Source organism: Podarcis liolepis (genome assembly GCF_965112155.1).
Source record: "Podarcis liolepis genome assembly, chromosome: W".
NCBI classification, from domain to species: Eukaryota; Metazoa; Chordata; class Lepidosauria; order Squamata; family Lacertidae; genus Podarcis; species Podarcis liolepis.
The window spans coordinates 11991002-12012979 of NC_139568.1; the positions used below are offsets into that span (position 1 = coordinate 11991002).

General features: G+C 47.6%; 1 protein-coding gene across 3 annotated transcripts in view; it reads right to left on the reverse strand.

The window, feature by feature from the left end:
- LOC310697669 (fragile X messenger ribonucleoprotein 1-like) overlaps positions 1-21978 on the reverse strand; it is a 212274-nt gene that overhangs the window by 128029 nt on the left and 62267 nt on the right. The window lies entirely within an intron of this gene.

A 21978-nucleotide genomic window follows, 5' to 3' on the forward strand; every position in this document is an offset into this window, starting at 1 on the left:
AGGTTTCTGAAAGCAGTCAGCATGTTGTTGACAAGTTCTGCGTAGTTTCTGGCCTTATTGTTGCCAAGAAAGTTCTTCACTACCAGAACAAACACCTTCCACGCTTCCAGTTCCACTTCGTTCATTGAGTTTCCCAACTCTGGATCTCTGATGAGCTGACGGATCTGAGGACCGTCAAAGATGCCAGCTTTCAACTTCTCCATGGTCAATCCTGAAAAAGCCTGGCACAAGTAAGTGAAGCAGTCACCATCCTTATCCAGAGCCTTGGTGAACTGCTTGATTAAGCCGAGCTTGATGTGCAGCGGTGGGAAGAGTATTCTGTCTCTGTCCACCAGAGGGTCGTTGATGGCGTTCCTTTTTTTGCAAGGCACCAATTCCTCCCGCACAGGCCAATCCTTCTTTGTGTAATGCTGAGCACGGTCCCTACTATCCCACATGCACAGAAAACATGGATACTTGGTGAAGCCATACTATTGTCCCAACAAAAAGTTCACCATCTTCAGGTCAACACAAATAAACTACTTATGCTGATCATAACCAATTTTCTCCAGCACATACTTCACCGCTTCATAGTTCTCCTTCAGTGTATTCGAGTGAGCCAGGGGTATAGAGGCAAACTGGTTGCCGTTGTATAGCAACATTTCAGTGATCGCTTGCTGCTGTCAATGAACAGTCTCCAATCTTTGGGTTCGTACTGTGGCACTCCAAGCTTGAGCAGAAGCTGTGCAATATCTGCACAGTACACCAAGTCCTTCTCTTCCGAGAAAAAACGGAGGTACTCTTGATGCCTGTTGCGGAAGAAGCTGATGCGAGCACTGTCAGAGAGGAGGTTTTTTTCCTTCAATCTGGATGCCAACAGTTTGGCAGAGTCCTTTGACAAGCTGAGGTCGCGAACTAGATCATTCAACTCCTTTTGGGAAAATGGATGTGGAGCATCATCTTCAAGAACCACTTCTTCTTCTTCTTCATGTCCTTCAACACTGGAGGCATCTTCGTCACTAATGTCAGGAAGTTCTCCGAAAATAGGCACTGGAATTTCATCACAATGAGCTACAGGACGACGTGCTGATTGAAGATCAGGATACTTGAGGCTGCTCCGGTTCTTTCTGTTGATCCCAGCCGCACCAATTTATGGAAGATTTCGAGGTTTTATGACTTCAAACTGATTCCTTTTCGACATAATCACCCAGAACTATCAGACCTGAATACTTCTTGTCATTAAAATAATCATTTCCAATCAAAATAATTCTTCGACATGGCATTTTACCCCCACCAACTTCTTCTAAAATGCTCCACACAAGCGTACATGTGAACAAAAACATAAAAAAGACATGTGGCCATAGCTCAAAAACTTGACCTGATTGAGCAAAACCAATGTGATTTTTGGATTCAGCGCATCAGATTCGTCCTAAATCAACTGAAAAAACGCAGACAACAAATTTGTTGTTGACCAGTGTTATACATCCTTCCTTTACACACGGCTCCTCCTTGCACCTCCCTCCATCTCCAGCAGCACCCCCTTATCCGATTTTGTCTCCCCGTGGCCGCTGCTCAGGGTTGCATTGCTGTGGAGACTGGCAGCGGCTGCAGCTACTGCTGCGGCAGCGGCTGCTACTGCAGCATCTGAGGTTGCAGAGAAAGGTCCTGTGATTGACCAGAAATAACCCCAGGCTCGCGGTCGACGTGTTATACATGCCATGAGATAGTTTATGTTTTACTAGTCTGATAAGAGCTGTGATGTTTGTGGTATGGCTTGCTTGTTGGTTCCCCCCCCCCCAAAAAAAAACACAACAACAACCAAACAACAACAACAACAACCCTGAAACAGAGGAATAACTTCTAGACATGTTTTCTCTAGTTGCATTATGCCTAATGTAAACACAATGTTTTAATGGTTCATGTATGAATGTGGGCCTCTAAAGTTAACACCAATGACTAATTTGAGTTGTGTAACTCCAATTTAAAATGCCTCAAGCTTTTTACCTAACAACCCCCTCCCCCAAGAAGAACCGCCACATGATTGATAGCAAGTGAGATGGGAAAATAAACTGTATGGAGACAAAATTATTAACCAAAGGCTTTGTTTTGCGGAAGATCTGGAAAGGAAACGAAAGGCTTTTGGTGTGACGCAGTTCTAATTGGGAACCGCCATTATGAGACAGACTTTGTTGCGAGATTTACAGTCAAAGGGGGAGGCGAGCCACTGTTCTGTTATCATGTTTGGGCTGTACGTCTGATTTGGCAAAAACTCCCCTGGAAAGGCTGATTTATGGAGCAACTGGTCTGGGAAAGTTAATGAGCAGACGCTTAGACTGTATTTTATGGGAACTGTCGAAATGACGCCTACTGTTTGAACAGGACTTTTGGATCAGCGTGAAAACCCACACAGGACAATAATAATGTTTGCTTCAACTCGCTTGCGGAGATAACTCAGAGGTTATTTATTAAGAAGAAAAACGATAACAACAAGAAGACTGGAAGATGGGATTTGTAAAGGATAACAACAAAGAGATGGAAGATGGGACTTGTGAACATCAAAGCAGCAGAAATATGAGATGATTGGACCCTTTCTGAACTTGAAGCATGGGTACCCCCAACAAAAATTTAAAATTCGGCTAAATATTTGGAGTTTATTATGTATTGGTATAATTTGGAATTAATGTGATATGATTGGTTTGTTAATTGGAAATTTAATTTTAAAAAATTATAATTATTTTTTTAAAAATGCCTCAAGCTTTATGAATTCACCACCTACAATCCCCACCTTCAAGGTATACGAGTAATAGTCATAGCCCAATAGCTTCTTGAACGAACTCCAATGGGGAGGGGCACAACTTTGGGTCATTCCAAATCATCCCAACTTTTTTTACCTCATGTCATCCAGTTTTCTTAATATTTTGTACATGTGTGTTCATATGTGTGTACATGTTTTTAGTTTTTGTTTTTTTATTGCGGCCAAAGCCAGTGACACTAAACACCACAAGATCAGACAACAAGAAATCAGCAACAACCTCAGAAAAGAAAAAAGGTTACACAAGGGAACTTCGCAGTGTGCCATTCAACAGAAGAGATTTACGCTTCCTAATTACTAAAGTGCAAAATTTAGCCACCTCATATGATATTGAGCTTGAGGAATCTTCCAGGAGGTATTTTCGAAGAATTTCAGGGGAGGATTCCAAATAATATTGAAGGGGTATAAATTTTGATAGAAGCGGTAAAATAAGTTGAACTCGTTCTTCACTATAAAATTCGCAAAATAGAAGAATGTGTGTGACAGATTCTACCTTATTAGACATACAAGAGCAGAGACGCGCATGCATTGGAACCCGCGTGAATTTGCCGTACAGCACTGCTGAGGGCATTGTCTCAAAGCGGGCTCTAGAGAAAGCCCATCTATAGGCTTCGTTAGTGATGTTAGTTAAGTAAGGGGCAGCTGCAAAATTAGGCCAAGCTTTTAAACATCTATACGTCTCCGGGAGTAGGGCGCCTTCTTGTTGTAATTCGATATCATAAAGTCTCCGAGTGATAATAGCTTTTGCCTTGTTCAGAGTTCCAATAAAAAGATTTTCAGGGTTCAGGCCAATTTGCTTGATCTAGTTAGTTATTTGCATAAGTCAAGGAGGATAGGGAACTGCGGCCAGGAAGCAAGGTAATAGACCCTTAGGATTGTAATGGATTTTCAGCCAGAGGGATATTGCTTGTTTAAAGGGAAGTCTTCTTTCTACACATAACTGTTAGTCTCTTTCTGCATAAAACTGCTCCATTTTGGGGAAGTTTTGCTCCTCTTTTTTCTTGCTTTTTAAGAAGTCTTGCTCATAGGTTTTTCCCTGCCTTTGCACACACTGTTACGAACCTGCTCTTCACGCCTAGCTGACCACATCCACAGAACTTGATTGTTACATTGTCTCATGCTATGATCAATCATTAAGTAACAGACATCCCAAGCTCATGGAAAACAAACTGTACTTGCTCTCCATGCCTAGCTGACCATATCTACAGAACCTGATTGTTATATTGTTTGTGCCAATTAATCCCTAGTTACAATTCAATTAGGAGGCTTCATGCCTGTCTAGTTCTGGCTCCGATTCTCAGCCTTCTCTCCATCAATGATAAATGATCACATGTAATCCCCACCTTTCAGATGTAATTCCCGCCTTAGTACTTATGTTAACCAATTACAAGTTTCTGTGTGTATGTATCAACCAATCAACCACAGGCCCACCTGGGGCAATGCTTGCAATATTCAATAAAATAGGCTCTCAGGGCCCGCCCTGACAGACGCCTAGCTACACCTGCCTCTCTCGTCTCCCATGATTTTTCATTGCTACATCTGGTGACCCACGACGTGCCAGATCCCTTGACGCAGCCTCATACTTCACTCGACTGGAGAAGTCTTAGCCGGCTACACCGTGAGTATGGGGGGGGAGCTTACAAAGTCCCAGAAAGTGCATGCTACTGAACTGCTTCATTTAGTCAGACAGAGAGGTGCAGGTGCTCATGTTTCTTTAAAGGAAATTGAACGTTTGTTATGTGAGATTGCATTCCAATGCCCCTGGTACCCTGAGGCAGGCTCCTTGGGGGTAGAGACCTGGCAAAAGATTGGAAAAACTTTTTTTGCAGAGCCCAGGGCTCCTATTCATTGTCTGCTAACTTGGCAGAAATGCGCAGTTGCCGTGGCAAACTTAGGGCCCCTGGCCTCTCAGGCGTCTCCCACGGCTCCTGCACTTCTAACTATTGCAGACAATCCCCCTCCTTACCCCAAGCTTTTGCCTCCTGCACAATCCTGCCAATCCCTCCCTCCTTTGCCTGCTTCCAACCCATCCACCCCCCCTTCCCCCCCTCCTGCATCTGCTCATACAGGAGCTGTCCCTCAGCCCACAACCACCACCCCCATCCCCCCTTCCCTCCCTCCTGTGTTTCCTTTGCATGCACCTGCTTCTTCAGAAGCTGTTTCTCAGCCCACATCCACTCCCCCCCCTCTTCCTTCCCCCTCTCTTTCTTCCCTCCCTCCTTCCACCCCTCCCTTGCCTGCCTCAGCTCCTGCCTGTTTCACAGGAGCTGTTCGTGTTGCACTTTCTCAAGCCAGGCAAAAAGGTCTCCTTTCCTTAGAGGAAGAATCTGAGTGGGCTGGTGAAATGCCATCAGCTTTCCCAATCTCCAGCTCAACCCCATCAGCTTTCCCTGTCTCCAGCTCAACCCCATCAGCTTTCCCTGTCTCCAGCTCAACCCCATCTGCTTTCCCCATTTCTTATGCAAACCCAGGCACAGCACAACAACAGGTGCTATATGAAACCCTTCCTTATTCTGTAATGCGAGAATTAAGAAGGGCCATTGTGGATTCCAGTTTAAAATCCACTTATTTGACAGGAATGCTGGAGGGAATAGCAACTGCTTCAACTGCAATCGCCCAGGTCATTTTGCTAAACAATGCAGAGCCCCTGGCGGGGGTCCAAACAGGAATGGTGATGCCAATAAGGCTAAGCCTTCCAAGAAATGCCCAAAGTGCGGTAAAGGCTATCATTGGGCAAATCAGTGCAGGAGTTCGGGAAACTCCTTAGGGGCCCCACTCCCGGGCCAGGACAAATAGGGAGCCCCCCCCCCCCGCCGTTAGTCTCCACTATTAAAACCATCTCAAAGGATACACGCTCTGAATTTACCATCGACTTAATTAATCAAAAAACCAAAGACACTGTGTTACCTGGTGAAATTGTGCTTATGACCACCCAATTACCTCCTAAAGTCGCAGGCTTAATTTTACCCAAATTTTCTGCGGCCAAAGAAGGAATCCAGGTTATTCCAGGTGTTCTGGATCCTTTATCCCACTCTTGATATCGCCGCTCTGTGAAATTGACTAACGATTGTGATGCTTTTGTCTCCTTTCTCAGTAGGTCTGAATATATCTCTTTAGTTGTTTCTCTCTTAGGAGTCCCTGGACTGGCTGTACCGAATCATACGAACATTAATTCTTTAGCTTGTTCTGCAGAAAAAGCCCTGAATTTTACTTCACAAGCTTCTCACCTTTTGAATAAATAACAGAGTGAATTTCACTATGGAAGAAAAAGCCCTGAATTTTACTTCACAAGCTTCTCACCTTTTGAATAAAGAACAGAGTGAATTTCACTATGGACTTTTACAAAATCGTTCTGCTATCACTATTTGCTGATGCTTCATCATTATGGATGTGAATCATTATGGATTGCAAAATCTTACACACCACATTAAACAAGACGTTGGTTTTCCTGGCCTCTGGGGTTCTTTCACCCAGTGGCTTACTGCTTGGCTACCTAATCTTACTTGGCTTCGTAATCTCTTTCAATATGCCCTTGTCATTATATGCATCTTAATTTTGTTATGTCGCTTCCTTCAATGCGTTCCTGGCCTCATAAGTCTTTTCTCTCGGCTTCTCTCTCCCCCTCAACCACCTAATAAACTTCTCGCCGCCTACTTTGCGAAATGGCAACACCAACAGTAAACCTAAGGTGAGATGTGGACGGGCTTATTTTGGGCATGCGTTGGCAAACCACGTATCCCGAAGTATTCTTGTCCCATCGATCCTGGACGGACTTATTTTGGGCATGCGTTGGCAAACCACGTATCCCGAAATATTTTTGTCCCATCGACCCTGGCGAACTTATTTTGGGCATTTGTTGGCACACCACTAATCCTGAAATATTTTTGCCTTATCTACCCAGAATGCCTCGCAAACAAGAAAAGAAAGGGGGATGTGATGGGATGATGAGCTGCTTGTGCGTAAAATGCAAGTCCCTCAGAGTTTGATCAGGTTTTCAAACCTCTGCCTGTGACGGAGCCCCTCCGGCATGGCTGCGTCAATCGCTAGTAGAATCCGAAAGTGGTTGTTTTCGGAAACGTTTCCAACATAAGAGCTCTTTCACGGAAACACGTCTTCTGGACTCTCTGCGTGACAGTTTCCGGCGAGGAGTGGGTGTCCCTATAGGAGGTCCTGAAACCTCTCCACTGTTTTCGCTGGAAACGTCTCTGAGCCATCCCTCCGACTCACTTTCCCTGGAAGTTCCTGCTCGCCCCCTACTGGTTCCCTCTTCAGCTGCTACGTCTCTTTCAACCTCAGGGAGCCTTTGCACCTCCTGTCCTTCCGATGGCAGTTCCCTGACATCCACCTCCCCTCCAGGGCCCCCTTCACCCCCTCCCGTCTCCTCCCCTCCGGGCTGGGAGGAAGTAAAACCCCTGAAAGAACCTTCATCATCGTCCGAAGTTTCGAACACTTCCCTCCACCTGCTACTGTCCCTCGTCTCTCGATACTCCTCGTCATCGGAGTCTATTCCCTCTTCCAAATCCGACTCCGCGAATCCTTCCATTTCCTGTTCCTCGTCGGTGGTGCCAAAGTACTCCCTCCTAAACCTTTCTACCGGCTGTGGTTTCCTAGGGAATCTTCGGTGGAACGTTTCTGTTAAAACCTCGTCATTGACCTCCCCTGCAGTCACCCAGGTGTTTTCCGACTCCGGTTCCCCTTCCCACGCCACCAAATACTCTACCTGATTTCCCTTCCACCTGGAATCGAGAATTTCCGCTACATGGTTGCTGCGTTCCCTTTCTTCCAAGGCTGGTTCCCTGGCGTGCTCCCCTGCACGCCCCCCCCTGTATGGTGACAGTAACGACCTGTGGAACACTGGGTGCAATTTCATGTGGTTGGGTAACCGGAGTTTGAAAGCCACTGGGTTGACCTGCTGAATGACCTCGAAGGGTCCCAATCTTTTGGGCCTCAATTTCTTACAGCCCCCTTTGAACGGCAACCCTTGGGTTGACAGCCACACCTGATCGCCCACCCTTATGGTTTCACCTTCCCTCCTGTTCTTGTCTGCCTGCTTCTTATATTGTGCCTTGGCCCTTTCTAAGTTGAGCTGGAGCTGCAGATGGATCGCTTCCATCTCTTCTACAAAATGCTCGGCCGCTGGGACGCTCCATCTCTCCCCTCCCTCCCCTGGAAAAGCCCTGGGGTGACACCCGTAATTAGCCAAAAAGGGGCTCATCCCTGTGGACACATTCTCCGCATTATTGTAGGCAAATTCTGCCAGCGCCAACTTTTCGGCCCAATCGTTCTCTCTGTCATTGACATAACACCTCAGATATTGTTGGAGTATGCCATTTGCTCTTTCCGCCTGCCCGTTGGTTTCTGGGTGCCGGGCAGTCGAAAAATTGACTTCCACATGCAGCAAGCTCATGAGCTTCCTCCAGAACCTGGAAGTAAATTGTTTGCCGCGGTCTGAGATCACCCTCAAGGGGGCGCCGTGCAACCTAAAGATGTGTTCTACAAACAACTTCGCTGTTTCTTCCGCTGTGACTGCATGTGAGCATGCCACAAAGTGGCACATCTTAGTTAACAGGTCTACTACTACCATGATGGCTGTTTTCCCCTTGGATTTCGGCAGATCCGTCATAAAATCTATTGATACCGCTTCCCAAGGCCGTTCTGGTGTGGGTAATGGTTCTAATAACCCTGCCGGTGCCCTTCTTTCCCCTTTGGCTCGCTGACATTGGTCACACCCTCTTACATACTCCTTTACATCTTCCCTCACCTTGGGCCACCAAAATTCCCGGGTCACCAACCACATGGTCTTGTGTTGCCCAAAATGTCCCGCCGTGGGGCTATCGTGCAACTGCTTGAGTATTCTTCCCCTCAATTCACCTTCGGGTATATACAGTGCCCCTTTGTAATACAATGCCCCATTTCTTTCCTCAAAACCTCCGGGGCTCTCGCCCTCCCCCCTGAGACCTCTGAGCTTATCCTGGGCATATTCATCATTTTCCGTTTCCTGTACCAGTTCACGTTGCCCCACCATCACCGCCCCACACACCCAGCGGTCCTCAGGGATGACATGTCTCTCTTCGATTGCCCCCTCCCCCTCCAAATACTCTGGTTTGCGTGAGAGGGCATCCGCCCTGACGTTTTCTGGGCCTGGCACATAACAAATTTCAAAGTGGAATTTGGAAAATTCCTGGGCCCATCTGACTTGTCGTTGGTTGAGTACTCGAGCTGTTCTCCAATACTCTAAATTCTTGTGGTCGGTGCACACTTGCACCTTGTGTTGTGCCCCAATCAATAAATGTCTCCACCTCCGGAACGCTTCGTGGATGGCGAGTAGTTCCCTGTCATACACCGTGTAGTTCCTCTCGGATTTATTCAGCTTCCTCGAGAAGAAGGCACAAGGTCTCCACTCCAACGTACTCCTCCCGGGTTGAAGAAGTACTGCTCCGATAGCCCGGTCGGACGCATCGGTTTCCACTCTCATGGGTTTTCGTAAGTCCACATGCAGAAGTTGTTCTTCCGAGGCGAAAGCCCTTTTTAGTTCTTCAAATGCTCGCTCCGCCTCCGCCGTCCAAACAAATTTCTTCTTGCTGCTGAGGCAGTCGGTGATGGGCGCCGTCAAATGTGCAAAGTTCTTGATGAACTTCCTATAAAAGTTACCAAACCCCAGGAATCTTTGCACATCCTTCTTGGTCTTCGGTGTCTTCCATTCCAGTACCGCTTGGACCTTGCCTGGGTCCATGGCCAATCCCTTGTCTGACAAGCGGTACCCCAGGAATTCCACCTCCTTGGTATGAAACTGGCACTTCTCCAGTTTCACCCACAGCTGGTTGGCTTGCAGCTTGCCCAACACTTCTCGAACGTCCTTCACGTGCTGCTCCTCATCCTCCGAATACACCAACACGTCGTCTAAAAAGGCCACACAATTCTTGTAGAGCAAAGGTCCCAGGACGTGGTTCATAAAAGCTTGAAAGCACGCCGAGCCTGCTTGTAGACCGAAGGGCATAACGAGGTATTCAAAGGCCCCCAAAGGGGTGAACATGGTGGTCTTCCATTCATCCCCCTTCCTTATGCGTATCAGATTGTACGCCCCCCGCAGGTCCAGCTTTGTAAAAATTTTCCCCTTCCTCACCCGGGTCAAAAGGTCAACAATTCGGGGCATCGGAAAAGCCAGGGGTTCCGACACGGCATTGAGGGCCCTAAAGTCCACAACCAATCTCGGCTTATCGGTGTTTTTTTTGTCCACAAAAAACACTGGGCTGCCCCCCACCGCTCGTGACTCTCTGATGAAACCTCGCTTCAGGTTCTTGTCAATGAACTCCCTCAACTCCTGCATCTCCCTGTCAGACATGGCGTACAGCTTGCCCACTGGAAGTTGAGCCCCAGGGAGTAGGTTGATTTGACAGTCAAAGGGTCTATGCGGTGGCAGCTTGTCTGCTTCCCTTTCGCTGAATACGTAGTTCCCTGTCATACACCGTGTAGTTCCTCTCGGATTTATTCAGCTTCCTCGAGAAGAAGGCACAAGGTCTCCACTCCAACGTACTCCTCCCGGGTTGAAGAAGTACTGCTCCGATAGCCCGGTCGGACGCATCGGTTTCCACTCTCATGGGTTTTCGTAAGTCCACATGCAGAAGTTGTTCTTCCGAGGCGAAAGCCCTTTTTAGTTCTTCAAATGCTCGCTCCGCCTCCGCCGTCCAAACAAATTTCTTCTTGCTGCTGAGGCAGTCGGTGATGGGCGCCGTCAAATGTGCAAAGTTCTTGATGAACTTCCTATAAAAGTTACCAAACCCCAGGAATCTTTGCACATCCTTCTTGGTCTTCGGTGTCTTCCATTCCAGTACCGCTTGGACCTTGCCTGGGTCCATGGCCAATCCCTTGTCTGACAAGCGGTACCCCAGGAATTCCACCTCCTTGGTATGAAACTGGCACTTCTCCAGTTTCACCCACAGCTGGTTGGCTTGCAGCTTGCCCAACACTTCTCGAACGTCCTTCACGTGCTGCTCCTCATCCTCCGAATACACCAACACGTCGTCTAAAAAGGCCACACAATTCTTGTAGAGCAAAGGTCCCAGGACGTGGTTCATAAAAGCTTGAAAGCACGCCGAGCCTGCTTGTAGACCGAAGGGCATAACGAGGTATTCAAAGGCCCCCAAAGGGGTGAACATGGTGGTCTTCCATTCATCCCCCTTCCTTATGCGTATCAGATTGTACGCCCCCCGCAGGTCCAGCTTTGTAAAAATTTTCCCCTTCCTCACCCGGGTCAAAAGGTCATCAATTCGGGGCATCGGAAAAGCCAGGGGTTCCGACACGGCATTGAGGGCCCTAAAGTCCACAACCAATCTCGGCTTATCGGTGTTTTTTTTGTCCACAAAAAACACTGGGCTGCCCCCCACCGCTCGTGACTCTCTGATGAAACCTCGCTTCAGGTTCTTGTCAATGAACTCCCTCAACTCCTGCATCTCCCTGTCAGACATGGCGTACAGCTTGCCCACTGGAAGTTGAGCCCCAGGGAGTAGGTTGATTTGACAGTCAAAGGGTCTATGCGGTGGCAGCTTGTCTGCTTCCCTTTCGCTGAATACGTTGCTCAGATCTGCGTATTGTGGGGGCACTTTCCCTTTATCCATTACTTCCATCCCGGCTAGGGTGACGCCAGCTCCTCCCGGAACCTTCCCCTGCTTGCAGTGTTCTAGGCAATACGCTGACCCAAATGAGACCACCCTCTGATGCCAGCCCACTAGCGGGTCATGTAGCGCCAGCCAGCTCATCCCCAAAATGATGGGCGCTCCTCCCAAGGTGGCCACATTAAATGCTATTGGTTCAGTGTGCCTTGCCACCCTCATTATCATTGGGACAGTCTGTTGGCTAACTTCTCCTCCCAACAGCTCTCTGCCGTCAATCGTGGTCACCTGCAAGGGGTTACTTAAAGGGATGGTCTGTATCTGGTGCTCAGCTGCAAACTCCTTACTCATAAAATTACAGGAGCTGCCTGAATCCAAAAGCGCCTTGACCTGTAGTGGGTGTCCATTTTGCAGCTCTAGTGACACTTCTATCACTAAAGCAGGTCTGGGTGGTTCTGGCGTGGGTACTTTCACTGCTCTTTGGCCTGGCTGCTGTGCCCCAACGGTGGCAGCCAGGCGTTGGCTTTTACTTGCTCCTTGCTTTCTTCCTCCCTCTCCCCAACAGCTCCTGCCATCCCTTGCCATTCCTTTCTTTGTGGGCAGACTCTGGCAAAGTGCCCTGGCTGTTGGCAGAGATAACATTTCTTGGCGCTCTTTCCCTCCTTCTTCCGCCCTTCACTGGGATTTGAAACTGCGCGCGCCCGCGCTGTTCCAACTTCCATCGGCTCTGCCGGCGGGAAAGGTGGCTCTGGAATGTCTGGAATGCGCAGTTCCCTCCAACGTTCTCCTTTCCCTTCCCGCCTTTCCAAAGCCCTCGCTTCCTGGCGCGCTCCTATGGCCAGCGCTGACTTGGTCAGCTGATCCATAGACTCGGCCCTTGGCCCCCGGGACAATTCATCTTTAACGGCCGAAGAAAGCCCCTCTTCGAAAAGCATCTGGATGGGTTCCGCCGATAGGTCCCACCCCAATTTGTGAATCAACATAGTAAACTCAGTCCAGTACTCACGGACAGATCGGCTCCCCTGTTTGCAAGCCATTAACTGCCTTCGCACCACTCCCTGCTCAATGTCGCTGGAAAACATCAGGTCCATGGCACGAAAAAACTTCCTCGTGTCCTTTAGGATCTCATTATTCACTGCCATCAGGGGTCGAACCCAATCCTTCGCCCCCCCTTCGAGATGGCCAATTACAAAAGCCACTCGCGATTCCTCGTCGGGGAAGTCATCATACTGCAGGTTGAGAGCGTATTGCATCTCAGTTCTAAAGGCATGATAGTTTCTGGGATCCCCCCCGAATTTCTGCACCAATCCTGGCACCTTTCTGGCGATCGAGGTGGTTTTCTCCTTTCCCTTTTCTGCATCCTAAGCCCTCCTCTCCTCAAGCCTCGCCGTTTGCATGGCAAGCTGGATCTCCAACGCCCTGTACCTTTCTTCCAGGCTTGGACCTCCTCCAGCTGCTCCTGCTCCTCCGGTTCCGGCTGGGTCGCTCATGATGCCGCTGCTTGCACAAGCTGGCTTTCAGGGACTTTCGGATTGCTGTGATGGGATGATGAGCTGCTTGTGCGTAAAATGCAAGTCCCTCAGAGTTTGATCAGGTTTTCAAACCTCTGCCTGTGACGGAGCCCCTCCGGCATGGCTGCGTCAATCGCTAGTAGAATCCGAAAGTGGTTGTTTTCGGAAACGTTTCCAACATAAGAGCTCTTTCACGGAAACACGTCTTCTGGACTCTCTGCGTGACAGTTTCCGGCGAGGAGTGGGTGTCCCTATAGGAGGTCCTGAAACCTCTCCACTGTTTTCGCTGGAAACGTCTCTGAGCCATCCCTCCGACTCACTTTCCCTGGAAGTTCCTGCTCGCCCCCTACTGGTTCCCTCTTCAGCTGCTACGTCTCTTTCAACCTCAGGGAGCCTTTGCACCTCCTGTCCTTCCGATGGCAGTTCCCTGACAGGGGAGATAAAGGGAAGTCTTCTTTCTACACATAACTGTTAGTCTCTTTCTGCATAAAACTGCTCCATTTTGGGGAAGTTTTGCTCCTCTTTTTTCTTGCTTTTTAAGAAGTCTTGCTCATAGGTTTTTCCCTGCCTTTGCACACACTGTTACGAACCTGCTCTTCACGCCTAGCTGACCACATCCACAGAACTTGATTGTTACATTGTCTCATGCTATGATCAATCATTAAGTAACAGACATCCCAAGCTCATGGAAAACAAACTGTACTTGCTCTCCATGCCTAGCTGACCATATCTACAGAACCTGATTGTTATATTGTTTGTGCCAATTAATCCCTAGTTACAATTCAATTAGGAGGCTTCATGCCTGTCTAGTTCTGGCTCCGATTCTCAGCCTTCTCTCCATCAATGATAAATGATCACATGTAATCCCCACCTTTCAGATGTAATTCCCGCCTTAGTACTTATGTTAACCAATTACAAGTTTCTGTGTGTATGTATCAACCAATCAACCACAGGCCCACCTGGGGCAATGCTTGCAATATTCAATAAAATAGGCTCTCAGGGCCCGCCCTGACAGACGCCTAGCTACACCTGCCTCTCTCGTCTCCCATGATTTTTCATTCCTACACTTGTTCCCAGACTTTTAATTCCACTCTGGGCAGTCCTGCCTCTTGCCTTAAGACTGCATTAGGTGTACACTTAGGGGTAGCAAATAATGATCTTAAGAATTTAGATTGTACTGTTTCAAGGGTCTTAAGGTTGGCAGAGGGGCTAATTTGAGAGCCATATAGAAGTTGGGCTAAAGATTTTGCCTGAAAGACTGTTAGGGCCATCGGGAGGAAGCCAGCTCCTTTCCTTCTGAATAATCTAAGGATAGCATTTGCACTTCTTTCTGCTGATATAGCTGATGTGGTCAAGTGTGTTGACAATTTGGCATTATAAGAGAAAGTAATGCCTAAGTATTGGAAGGTCTTAGTCTGTTCAATGGCGTTTCCCTTTACGCTCCAATTATCTTTCCTGAAGGAGCGGTTAAAATGTACAATTTTGGTTTTGGCAAAGTTAATTGTTAACAGTTCAGTGTTACATTGGTCACTAAACTTTCCTAAGGCACGTTTCAGACCCACTTTGGTTTGAGAGAGAAGAACAGCGTCATCCGCATACATTAAAACTGGTACTTTTCTGCCGTTAGAGAACACAGGGGGGTGGGTTTCAATTTCACGGCAGCATGTGACCAGGGAGTTAACATAGATGTTAAATAGGAATGGGGCTAATAGGCATCCTTGTCTAACTCCTCTTTGGACTGGGATTTCTCTAGAGAGTCTGCCGTTCTGTGCAAGTCTTATCTGGAGGGTATTGTTCTCATGAAGCTTAATCATCAGAAGTAATAACCTTCTGTTAATACCCATAATGGCCAATTTGGCCCAGAGCCTACTCCTGGATACAGAATCAAATCCACAGAATTAGGTCCACAAAGGCCGCATATAATGACTTTTTCCAATGTTTCGCATACTTATAGACAAAGTAATCTAACACTAAGCAGTGATCAATGGTGGAACGTCCGGATGTAAACCCTGCTTGTTCAATTTCTAGCAAGTTATTATGATCTAACCATTCACATAATTTTAGGCATAGATGTTTTGTATAAAGTTTACAGATCACATTCAGGAGACTAATTGGTCTATAATTAGATGGATCAGAGGGGTTGCCCTTTTTAAATATGGGAACAATTATAGCTAGTCCCAAATCTTTAGGGATTTCAGTTGTCTTATCTATATATGAAAATAGATTTGCAAGGACCGGGGCCCACCAGTTTATTTGCGCTTTCAGAAGTTCAGCGACAATGAAATCACTTCCTGGGGCTTTGCCAGATTTCATTTGTAGAATTAGCGAAGTGATTTCAGTTTCAGATGTTGGGGGCCATGGTGTATCATTATCTAAGGGGATGTTAAGCGGCGCAGAAGGACGATGTTCCCTAAACAGCACTTTATAGTGCTCTTCCCATGAATTTGCAGGGATTATTGTGCCCTCATTAGGAGCTTTGGTTTGACTGGAGATAATTTTCCAGAAGTTGGAATTGTCTTTTTCTATTGACGCTTTTATGAGGGCCTGCCAGATGAGAGAGTCTGCGGTTCTTTTTTTGGTTTTTAATAACTCTTTGTAGTTCTTTTTTTTAAGTTGTAACTCTAATTTAGTGATAGGGTTAGGATTTTGCTGGAACACCTTAAAGCATTCCCTGAGTATAAGTTTTGCCTGAGTGCATTCATGGTCAAACCATTTTTTGTTGGTAGGGGAGTCATTTTGGTTAGATCTTCTTGGTCTTGACAATAACGGTTAGAGTTTTCGGATTAATGTGTTATAATGGTCAATTGGGGAGGTCTCTTCAGTGTCGTTGGAAGTCAGATCAGCCCAGAGGAGTTGACCTTCCATTGATTGTGTCCAAATACCAAAATTGTTATTAACATAAGGGGACCATTTAATTCTGGACCTGCCTATTTGTTGTAAAGCACTAGGATCAGGAGTCTGCGGGGCAAGCCCACATCTAGAGGGTTCCCAAAATTCAGTCCTTTTAAGATTTAGGGGTAAATGGTCACTTTCGGTTCTTATATCTACAGTAAATTCAATATAATCATCGAAGAGTTCTTGGGAGACAAGGATGTAGTCAATAACAGAATGCCTTAAGCCTGACCAGTAAGTAAATTGGCCAGGGCAGTCTCCCGAGGAGAGGCCGTTTAAAATAACAAGGTTTAATCTAAGTGCCATTAAAAAAAGACATGTACCAGCAAAATTGGTAACTGGGTCAAGTGAGTGACGCCTGAATAGGGGCCAATGTTCATCATTAGCATTTAGGGGACCCATTCCACTTTCCTTGATTAACTGTTCGTCTGAGTGGCCTAGCCTTGCATTAAAATCCCCACCAATAATTAAGGAGGCAGAGGGAAACTTATTTGAGACAAGGAGAATGCAGTCTTCCAGTTCGTTCCAGATGTTTTTAAGATCAGTTTGTTTCATAAGTGGGTGAATATAAACATTGATGCATATGATCTTAAAATGGGTGGAGAATATTTTAACGGCCAAAATCCATTTTTTATCGATTTTCAATTGGATAGGGGAGGCTCCTAGAGCTGTCGATACGAAGGTGCTCAAACCTCCCACCGGTCTTCCGCCTTTTGGGCCGATTGAGGCAGGGGAATGGAAAGCAAAGTAATTGTGTAGTTCAAAAGGATTTTGCATCTAGGTTTCTTGGAGCAGGATGATCTTGAACTGTGATACGTAGGTTAAAACGTCTTTGTCCCTTGTTTTCGATTGCCATCCAGCAACGTTCCAGGATAGTAGTAGGAGTGAGAGTCATTTTGTCTCTTCAATAGCATCGAGGGCTTTCCCGGGGTCGTGGAAGATGCAACCATTGGATGGTTGAGTCTCCGGTAATGTGATTAGGGGCACCACAGAGATTTCGGTGTGGATTTCAGTTGGGCGGAGTAGGGGTGTGTGTTCTGCCGTGACCTGAGGAGATTCATGACCCATTTTTCGCTCCAAGTTAGGTGGAATATTTGCCTCTTTTGTGGGCGCTAGATCTTCAAAGTTGTGGAGATAGAGTAATAACTCATCTAGTCTGTCCGTTATCTCTGTTTGTTCGGCTTTTGGCAGATTGGGAGACAAGTAATTCCTGCTCCATCGAATTCTCAAGATGAGTAGCCTTTGATAGGAGGGGCATGGGGGTCTCTGTCCAACTAATTAAGTCTGAGGGTGGAGAGGTAGAGCTCGTAGTAGATGGAATGCCCTCATTTTTAATTGCTTTCCTTTTAACTGGAGAGTAGGGAATAAGAGGGCAAATCTTAGTGTTGATAAAAACTCTTGTAATAAAAATTCCATAATTAGTCAGGTAGCTTCGTAGGGACATCATATAAGTTGGAAGCTTTTTAGAATCAAAGGTGAGCAGTATCCTCTGCATGTGTGGCTTGCTGTAAATGTGGACAGTGGATTTCAGATCGATGGAAAGAGGATCTACGCCCAAAAGCTCAGCTAGATGCCTTCTTGCGACATGTGTAGACGACCAGTTAACAATCTGACCTTTGAAGGGGAGGATAATTAAACAAAGTCTAGTGGCTTGTAACGAAAGATTATAGGAAGATATGGTGTGTAAATCTTCCATAGATTGTTCGTTTTCAGATTTGCAGCCAGTGTGCGGGGTTGAGCGCAATAGGGCAGGTACTCTGGGTGTTGGTTCGGCCCTATCCTCCGGTGAAACGTCTACAGGGCTGACATTTACTTTTGGGGATACAAAGGATATAATCTTCTCTAAGGAGCCTTTGATGTCTCTTATGTATTTAAAGATACAGTCCACGGTTTTAGCCACTAGGTCTAACGTGGTAGAGTGTTCAAGTAGTAATTCAGAGAGATGGTTTGCTTGTTCTCCGATGCAATCTTCCGCCTGAATGGGCATAGTTGGAACTTTTTTGGGACCTTTTGGTCTTGTGATGGTGTTGTTTAAGGAGTTAATGGGTTGTTTAGTGGGTGGTTCCTTCGGTGTAATTTCCTTATCTATTATCTCTGCTAATGGCGAGAAGCTGTTCGAGGTTGGAATATTAAAAGGGTCCTTTGTTTTTCCATAGAAGAATTCGCTGATTTTGGTTTGCTTGGTAAGGGGCAAACATGCCATTTCCTCTAAGTCCTCAGATTCTCTGCAGCGTTTACCAACCCCCCTCCTCGCATCAGCAGGGCTGTCGAATTGCTGAGTCATCTCTCCCTTTGCCTCGCTCTTTTATCTTCCCTAAGTTTTTCAAAGAGTCGAGGGAGTATTTTCCTTGAAAGTATCCTATTCAAGGAGGAGTAGTGTGCCAAAGGTTATTGGCATAACACTAAATTATGCTCCGTCTGTGCCTCCAGACTTGTGGTGGGAACAGCCCATGAATCTTCCTGTAAGCTCTTCGCAATGTGAAAAGATAGTCAATGCGGCTTTAAAGCTCCAAGAAGAGTCAGGAAAGCGAAACGTGGGATAGAATGGGGTGAGGTGCTTAAATTTATCTGAGCTCAATATTCATTAAAATAGTCTTTAAAAGGAATAAGAGAAAATAAAAAGATAAAATCAACGGGCTCACATTAGTAGAGTGCTGTCCGCCATCATACCGGAAGAGGAAGAACTTCCGGTGTACATGTTTTGAATGATCAAAACTAAGTTAAGGTTTTTGTGTTGACCAGCAAGGCCAAAACTGTCATTTGGGGGGTGGGGATTTCAAACCCTCATAACTCACAAACGGGATGAGATAAAAAATTAAAATTTTAGATGTAGACTTAGCTTTGACCATTCAACAACTGTACAAAATAAAATAATAATAATAATAATAATAATAATAATAATTTATATCGCGCCCTCCCCAGCCGAAGCCGGGCTCAGGGCGGCTAACAACAATAAAACAGTACAAAAGTACAGCACAAACAACACTCTAAAATCATTCATTATAAAATAAATTCAAATCAAGCCACTGGCAACCATTGGGCCAGAGCTCCGTGAAGATTCCCGAGGGAGGGAGTCAGGCTGTGCCCTGGCCAAAGGCCTGGTGGAACAGCTCTGTCTTGCAGGCCCTGCGGAAAGATGTCAAGTCCCGCAGGGCCCTAGTCTCTTGTGACAGAGCATTCCACCAGATTGGAGCCACAGCCGAAAAAGCCCTGGCTCTAGTTGAGGCCAGCCTAACTTCTCTGTGGCCTGGGACCTTCAAGATGTTTTTATTTGAAGACCATAAGTTTCTCTGTGGGGCATACCAGGAGAGGCGGTCCCGTAGGTACGAGGGTCCTAGGCCATATAGGGCTTTAAAGGTTAAAACCAGCACCTTAAACCTGATCCTGTACTCCACCGGGAGCCAGTGCAGCTGGTATAGCACCGGGTGAATGTGATCTCGCAGCGAAGACACCGTAAGGAGTCTCGCTGCAGCATTCTGTACCCGCTGCAGTTTCTGGGTCAGTCTCAAGGGCAGCCCCACGTAGAGCGAGTTACAATAATCCAGTCTGGAGGTGACCGATCACAGTGGCTAGGTCAGGGCGAGAGAGGTAAGGAGCCAACTGCTTAGCTTGGCGGAGATGGAAAAATGCCGCCTTTGTTATAGCTGCAATCTGTGCCTCCATGGAAAGGGAGGTGTCGAAGATTACACCCAAACTCTTAACGGACGGTGCTGGCACTAATTGCGCCCCCGCAAGAGATGGGATTTGCCCCCCCAATCCCATATCGTCCCGTCCCAGCCACAGGACCTCTGTCTTCGAAGGATTTAGCTTCAACCGGCTCCCACGTAACCATCCAGCCACAGCTTCCAAACATCTGGTCAGTGTGTCTGGGGCCGAGTCAGGATGCCCATCCATCAACAGATAGAGTTGGGTGACATCGGCATACTGATGGCAACCCAACCCAAAACTCCGGACAAGCTGGGCGAGGGGGCGCATAAAGATGTTGAAAAGCATCGGGGAGAGTATCGCACCCTGAGGTACTCCACACACCAAGGAGTGGCGCGATGACAATTCCCCCCCCAAGCGCCACCCTCTGTCCCCAACCAGAGAGAAACGAGCGCAGCCATTGAAGGACTGTGCCCCAGATCCCCACGTCGGCAAGGCGGTGGTCCAGGAGTTCATGATCGACCATGTCGAAAGCTGCTGACAGATCTAGAAGAATCAGCAGCCCCGACCCGCCTCGATCCAGCTGTGTACGAAGTTCATCTGTTAGGGCAACCAGAGCCGTCTCGGTCCCATGACCAGCGTGGAAGCCGGACTGGAATGGATCCAGAGCCGATGTTTCATCCAGAAACCCACCAAGCTGTTCAGCAACCGCTCTCTCAATCACCTTACCCAGGAACGGAAGATTTGAAACCGGGCGGTAATTGGATAGATCTAAGGGATCTAATGATGCTTTCTTTAAGAGCGGGCGCACCACTGCCTCCTTCAGTTTCCCTGGGAAAGTCCCCGTGCCAAGGGAGAAATTGATGATATCCCCCAGGAGGGCCTGCACCTCGTCTGGACACGCTCTAATCAGCCAAGACGGGCACGGGTCGAGAGGACAGGTGGTGGGCTTTCCAGCTCGGAGGAGTCTGTCCACATCGGCTGGGGATATCCGGTCGAAGTGGTCCAATACTGGACCCGAGGACAGTCGAGGGGCCTCCAGTTCCTTTATTGTATCCAAATGGCAGGGAGGTCATGGCGGAGCAACAAGACCTTCTCCGCAAAAAAGCTCGCAAATGCCTCACAGCTGTGTGTCAAATTGTTATTTAAATTTGGCTGTCCCTCAAGGGACGTTAAAGACCTAATTATACTAAATAATTGCGCCGGGCGAGAGCTAGCGGATGCAATGGAGGCCGAGAAGACAGACTTCTTAGCAGCCTTCACCGCCATCTCATAGGTTTTCATAAAAGCCCTATAAGATGTTCTTGTGGCTCCGTCACGGGCACCCCGCCATACTCACTCTAGCCATCTGAGGTCCCGCTTCATTTTCCGGAGCTCCTCGGTAAACCAGGGAGCCCGGTTTCTGCGGGGTCGCAGAGGGCGCTTAGGTGCGATCTCATCGATGGCTGCCAGGAGCTGGATATTCCAGCCCTCAACAAGCTCAGTCAGTGAGTCGCCAGGGGGAGCAAGGTCCCGCAAGGCTTGGCGGAATCTATCAGGGTCCATCAGCCTCTGCGGGCGAGCCCAAATAGGCTCGCCACGTAAGCAGGATGGGGGTGGAAAATCAATCCCGGCTTTCAGAGCGTAGTGATCAGACCATGGCACCTTCATCGAAGGAGACATGATCACATCTATACCTACGCCAAAGATCAAATCCAGCGCATGGCCTGCTTGATGTGTGGGGCCCGAAACAAACTGGGAGAGCCCTAGTTTCGCCATGGAAGACACCAGGTCCAGAGCCTGTGAGGAGGGAGTGGCATCAGCATGGATGTTGAAGTCCCCCAAAACCAATAGGTTAGGGAACTCCAAGGCCCAGCCGGCCACCGCCTCCAGTAGGCTTGACAGGGTGGCTGCTGGTGCGCTAGGTGGCCAGTACACCAGCCAGACAGCCAAGCTCTCCTCGGAGCCCCACACTAGGCCAACACATTCAATGCCGGGGATCGATGGCGATGGTAGAGCCCTGAAAGGACAATCTTCCCAGATTAATAATGCCACCCCTCCCCCTCGGCCCACAGTCCGCGACTGGTGGAGGACGGAGAAACCCGGGGGTGCCATCTCTCGTAAAGTAACTGTTTCCCCTTTGCGCACCCAGGTCTCCGTCACACAAGCCACGTCGACCCCCTGCGAGGTAAAGAAATCTCGCAGGGTGGCGGTTTTGTTGCCTATAGACCTGGCATTGCACATCACCAGTGATGGAGGTGAGTAATCCTTGCTCACCCTACCCTCGTCCCTCGGGATGAGGCGCAGATTGGAAGGGGTATGAGTATATCCATATCTCGATCCCCTTCGCCTATAACATCTGCCCCCACCGCCATACCTCCCTCGCCCCTCCACGGTAGCAATCCCAAGCCTCATAGTAGCCTCCATTGATGGCAATTAATGTTATTCTTTCGCAGCCTAAAACAATAAAACCTTAAAACAATAAAAACAAAAACAACCCAAAAAACAATAAAACAATACAAATAAAAACTGCAAAAATTACAAATTCATC